General features: G+C 40.1%; 1 pseudogene; it reads right to left on the bottom strand.

The window, feature by feature from the left end:
- Nucleotides 1–4,674: 4,674 nt before the first annotated feature.
- On the bottom strand, nt 4,675–5,389 carry LOC110288360 (annotated as a pseudogene).
- Nucleotides 5,390–6,263: the final 874 nt, after the last annotated feature.

Genomic DNA, 6,263 nt, shown 5'->3' with positions numbered 1-6,263 from the left:
CATCTTTTGTTTGTTTGTTTGCTTGTTTTTTGTTTTTTGAGACAGGGTTTCTCTGTATAGCCCTGGCTGTCCTGGAACTCACTTTGTAGACCAGGCTGGTCTTGAACTCAGAAATCTGCCTGCCTCTGCCTCCCTAGTGCTGGGATTAAAGGCGTGTGTCACTACTGCCCGGCTATTGAGGACATCTTATAAGCTGATCCAGATATAAGTATCGTGGAAAGAATGGTTGATGAAGTAAAACAAAACAAAAAACAAACAAACAAAAAAACCTTGCCTTCCTAGGATTGCAATTTACCCTTGAAAAAATACAAAGAGGGGATTCTATTAATTTTTGGGTATAAAAGAAGTTTGCAAATGGTTAGGCCACAAAAGATACAAATCAGAAGAAACCAATTAAGGACCATTAATGATTTCCAGAAGTTACTGGGAGATATCAACTGGCTGTGGCCTGTGATTGACTTGTCTACTCAAGAGCTAAGCAATTTATTTCAAACCTTTCAAGGTGATTGTCTTAGTCCCGGTTTCTATTCCTGCATAATCATCATGACCAGGAAGCAAGTTGAGGAGGAAAGGGTTTATTCAGCTTACACTTCCATACTGCTGTTCATCACCAAGGAAGTCAGGACTGGAACTCAAGCAGGTCAGGAAGCAGGAGCCATGGAGGCATGTTCTTTACTGGTTTGCTCAGCCTGCTCTCTTATATAACCAAGACTACCAGCCCAGATATGGTCCCACCGACAAGGAGCCTTTCCCCATTGATTACTAATTGATAAAATGCCTTACAGGTGGATCTCATGGTTTTCAAGTGGCACACAATCTAAGCCAGGGCATGAATCAGCTGGAGAATTATAAGTCTTTTAAGTTTAGATGACAGTGGTGCTATTTAATTGACAAAAATAATAGACTGAGTATTAGGTTTAGCCTGTACTTTATAAATTACAAAATGTTAATCATTGTGCTCAATTTATATCTGAGATAAAAGAGTCTTTTGATTGGAAGGAAGGGGGAAGTGTTTCAAATGGCACTAGTCTTGTATTTTGATGCTAATTCCACACTACTCGGAAGGATGGACACTAGGAGAGAATCACATGTACAGGTGCCTCTGAACCTTTGCCACATCTTAACTTTTCAAATAAAGCTTAGAACTGCGGATTGTGCAGTGGGAGTGAAGGTGGAGCAAAAAATTTGGGGGAGAACAGAGAGGAGAGGAGAGAGAGGACAATGGAGGAGGTGGAAGGAGAATGGAGCAGAAGCACATTGCCTGGAGAAACCACAGTTATGTGGGATCTTATAAATAGGAATAGAGTAGGGTAGTGTTGTATCTGCCCAAATCTAGGTGTGTATCTCCTATTCCAGTTAATTGAGTAGTGATTTCTTTAACTGGGCCTTTTTGGGTTTGGAGATTTACTGCAACGGCTTGCTAAAGACTCTGGACTTCATCTAGAAGTTAATGGCATCATCGGGAAGTTTTTGAGTAATAGTGAAAATTCATATATTTTTAGAATACTATTAAATCAAAGTAGTAACCAAATCAAACTACTGCAATGGTGACTTGATAAATATGGAAGGGGAGGGAACAGGACACTCAAACATTGGAATGAAGAAAAGGCATATGCTACTATGGCCATCTGAGTTTAGGTTGGCTTAGTCCTGGCTTGGGGAGTTGCTTCATAGTTTATTTAGCACATACAAGTCTAGACTGGACCTCTAGTGTCACAAACAAATTAGAGTTCTGTAAAATCCTCAGTATGGTCCGTTGTGGTGCAACATATTTTGATCCTAGCAATCAGAAAGCAGACACAGGCAGATCTCTATGATTTTTAGGTCACCCAGTGGCTACATAGAGACCTTGTGTTGAAAACAAGTCAAAGGAGTAGATCATCCAATTTTATACTTTGGGAAACAGAACTCAAGAAGAATGAAGACCAAAGTGTGGTCACTTTGCCCCTTCTTAGAATTGGGAACAAAACACCCATGGAAGGAGGTACAGAGACAAAATTTGAGCTGAGACGAAAGGATGGACCATCTAGAGACGGCTGCACCTGGGGATCCATCCCATAATCAGCCTCCAAAAGCAGATACCATTACATATGCCAGCAATATTTTGCTGAAAGGACCCTGATATAGCTGTCTCTTGTGAGCTATGCCAGTGCCTTGCAAACACAGAAGTGGATGCTCACAGTCAGCTATTGGATGGAACACAGGATCGCCAAAGGAGGAGCTAGAGAAAGTACCCAAGGAGCTAAAGGAGTCTGCAACCCTATAGGTGGAACAACAATATGAACTAACCAGTACCCCTGGAGCTCATGTCTCTAGCTGCATATGTAGCAAAGATGGCCTAATAGACCATCATTGGGAAGAGAGGCATTTTGGTCTTGCAAACTTTATATGCCTCAGTACAGGGGAATGCCAGGGTCAAGAAGTGGGAGTGAGTGGGTAGGGGAGTGGGGGGGGGGCTATGGGGGAATTTTGGAATAGCATTTGAAATGTAAATGAAGAAAATCCTAATAAAAAATAGAAATGAAAAAAAAAAGAGATGAGGCTAAGTGTCTGTGTGCAGTTATTTGGAGGGTCTAGATCTACTTTGAACTGTATTAAAATTTTAAACTATTTTAAATTACTTCATGATACTAGGGATTGAGTCAAAGACAGAGACAAGCAGATCCTAATAGTTTGAGGCCAGCCTTGTCTACAAAGCGAATACTAGGATTACCATGTGAGACACCATCTCTAAATAACACACTCACAGGAAAATGATATCAGGATATACATGCATAAGACAATTTCCAAATACGATGCTAATATACATAAGAAATGTATTATCTATTGACAAGGTATAATTATTAAATGTTTCATATGGGTGCCTTTGGAACCCTGCACAGGAATGCAGGTCTGGGACCTTGGCATGTTGTAAGGGAAGGGAGGTCTAGATAATCTTCCTGGGAAAGATCTAAAGTGTATAATAATTTCCCATCTCTTAAGACACCCCCAGAATTATAATGGAGAGAAAGAATAAGATTATTTTCATGTGCTTGGAAAGTTTCAAGAGAGATCAGAAACTTGAGGAGAATAGAAAAAGATTCTTCCATAATGAACTGTACTTTTTTTTTAAGGACTAAAGAACTGACTTGTAACTAAATATCGTCCAGGTGAAAATTATAAAGTCTTTTATTGCTTTGCCTGAGAGCAGTCAACCAACTGTTAACTTGAATATTTGTGCTTTTAGTCTCTTCATTTTAAAAAAAATTATGATTTAATATATAAAATATACAAAATATAAAAGGACTAAATCAAATAAAATAGAAAAATAAGTCTATGACATTTTCTAGTTTGGTAATGGAATTTCCCAACGTGTTTGTAAGCTTATTGAAATAAGACCAGACCATTAATTGGGCGATGTGCTAGGATATTTTTCATTTTTTCTGTTCGCAACAACCATAGCAGTTACCTCTTTATTTATTTATTTATTTGGTTTTTTCGAGACAGGGTTTCTCTGTGTAGCCCTGGCTGTCCTGGAACTCACTCTGTAGACCAGGCTGGCCTCGAACTCAGAAATCTGCCTGCCTCTGCCTCCTGAGTGCTGGGATTAAAGGCGTGTGCTACCACGCCCGTCGCAGCAGTTACCTCTTATGTGACCGGAGTCAAGTTAACTGTTTGCCATTATATTTGCAGTCACAGGGTGGCCCATGACTACCCTGTCTTGTGTCTACCACCAGTCCCTGAATGTTTTAGTTTCTAAATTTTTTTGTTTTTTTGTTTTTGTATTTGTTTTTGTGACACAAGGTTTCTCTGTATATCCGAGGCTGTCCTGGCACTCACTTTGTAGAATAGGCTGGCCTGGAGCTCAGAAATCTGCCTGCTTCAGCCTCCAAAGTGCTGGGATTAAAGGCATGTGCCACCATGACCTTGCTTAGTCTCTAAATTTTGAAGAGAATTTAACTTCTCTGCCCTTGCATATAAAAACCCTAAATTCCAGTTCCCTCCAGACTCAACAGGCAATGACATAATACATTCCTTAGTAGTAAACTACATAGTCCCCAAATGTCACTCTTTGAAACCCCAAGATATAGAATATTTGCTGACTTCCAGGGAAGATTGAGAAAATTTAGCTCTATTGAGCCACTAAAATAGTTATACCATGTCACAGGATTCTAGCCCAGCTTTAATTACACTCTCTTGGGTGACAACTCTATTTTTAGGCCAGACTTGTAAATGTTTTTAAGAAGCAAATGCCATGACCTTTGGCCTAAATTCTAGAGCCCAGACCTAGAGACACCCAAACAGTGAGAAAATTACTCATTCACCACAAAAATAAGTTATCAATGATTTCTTATTACTTTATGACACAGGGACACTTGTTTATTTTTACTCACATTTTTATTCTGGCAAAGGTGAAAACGCCACTTTTACAAAAGCAACTGCAATTTATCCACAAAATAACTCAGTAAAAAACTGGTGTATTTCAGAATTTAAAAAAAGAAAGAAAGAAAAAAAGAGAGAAAGAAAGAAACAAACAAACAAAGAGCTTTACATGGGTTTTAAAACAGGAGAAAAGAAAAAGCATAAGAAGCAAAGGAGGAATCCATTGTCTGCAAGGTCCAGTAGCCAAGCCTTGGTCTAGGAGTCACAGACCAGGCCTCTGGGTCCCATTTATGTGCAGATTTGCTCAGTAGTTTAGCTGGTGTCCATCCTTTCCCAATAAGCATCCAGCTGGGTGTCCAACTCCTCTGCAGATAGCTGCTTCTGCTGCTGCTTTGAGTTCCTGCTGGTGCCTCTCCATCTTCCCTGGCTGCCTCCAAGAGTCTCTCTTCTGGTGCCTCCACCACCAAACCCTCCAGAGCCAGGGTTTCTTGTCATGCTGCCCCTATTTCTTCTTTGTGCTGTTCTTCGTTGTGTTATCAGTCTGTGAGATGACAAGCTGGATGTTCATAGGGCGGCCATCCAAAGGGACACCATTGTACTTTCTCATAGCCTTCAGGGCATCTGCTTTCCTTTCGAAGTGCACATGTGCTGTCCCTAAACTTTGTCCAGAGCCATCATAGTGCACAGCAGATTTTCTCAATGTTCCAAATTCAGCAAAGAGTTGTTGAATATCAGCATCTGACACTCCGAAGTGCAGGTTGGACAGGAGCAGCTTCCCACCAGTATCTATGTGGTTTCCAGCCCTGAAGCTGCCAACAAAGAGGTCATGCTGCCACTTGTCTGGAAGTTGTTTTGGTCTGCGGTATGGTGCCATTCTGTTCCTACTGCCATGGTGGATGGTGGGCCTGTACCTCTTAGGCCCAGTGCCTCTATTCACCCAGGAATCAGGCCTGCCATGAAGTCCTTGCTGAATCTTGTTCAGCTTAATGATGTCTTCCAAAGACATGTCCATTTTGTCAGCCATGGAGTATATGGATTTCTTCAGCCTTGGATCCAGGTCACCTGATTTGAAAACACAATTTTAATTTTTGTAGAAAGTACATCTGTCCTTTCAGCATATTGCATCATTAGACAATAGGAAAGAGTTCCTGAGAACTTTATTTAGAAAACTAAAAAGTTTGAACTTGATCAGTATATACCAAAAGGTTTGAATTTAACCGGCATATGTAGCTGTAATTTCTAACCATTATGCAAATGAAAGAAGTTAAATACCATTCTGGTTTGCTCAGAATGACTGATATTCAAACACAGTTCCTTAAAAACTACAGTTTCCAAACCCCCAAAAACAAACAAAACAAACAAACAAAGAAAAATTTTGGGATATTGTAACAAACAAAATATAGGAAAAGAAAAACAAATGCTTTTAATCCCAGTCCTCAAGAGGCAGAGGCAGGAGGATCTTTCCAATTTCCAGGATATCCTGGTACACACAGCCAGCTCTAGACAGTCCAGGGCTGCTTAATACGTCCTGGACTTCAGAAATAAATGACACTATCTGTATATTTTACCAGAAGAAGATTAAACATGTTAACAAATATAATTAGAATGGAAACCACAACCCAAATACACAGTTTAAAAGCTGAATTATTTAAAATCAAATGTATTTAGAGTTGAGAGTTATGTTTCAGTCTTCGGAAAGAACTATTTCATAGCTCTGAAGACCTGGACTATTTTAGTAGATTTTTTTGCTCCTTGAGACTCCTTGGTGTGGTTTACTCACCTCTCTGTCAAGCCTTCTGTCTCAGGGCAGACTGCAGAGGAGAACCCTTTGCTCTCTTTGTAGCTTGCCTCAGCTCTCTCAAGTGTGCTGTCCAAGCCTCTCCAAACTCCTTTTATACTCC

The sequence above is a fragment of the Mus caroli genome, unplaced genomic scaffold, assembly GCF_900094665.2.
Source record: "Mus caroli unplaced genomic scaffold, CAROLI_EIJ_v1.1 scaffold_13214_1, whole genome shotgun sequence".
NCBI lineage: Eukaryota > Metazoa > Chordata > Mammalia > Rodentia > Muridae > Mus > Mus caroli.
Note: the sequence above shows the minus strand (reverse complement) of the source record. Positions and strands in the feature narration are given on the sequence as shown.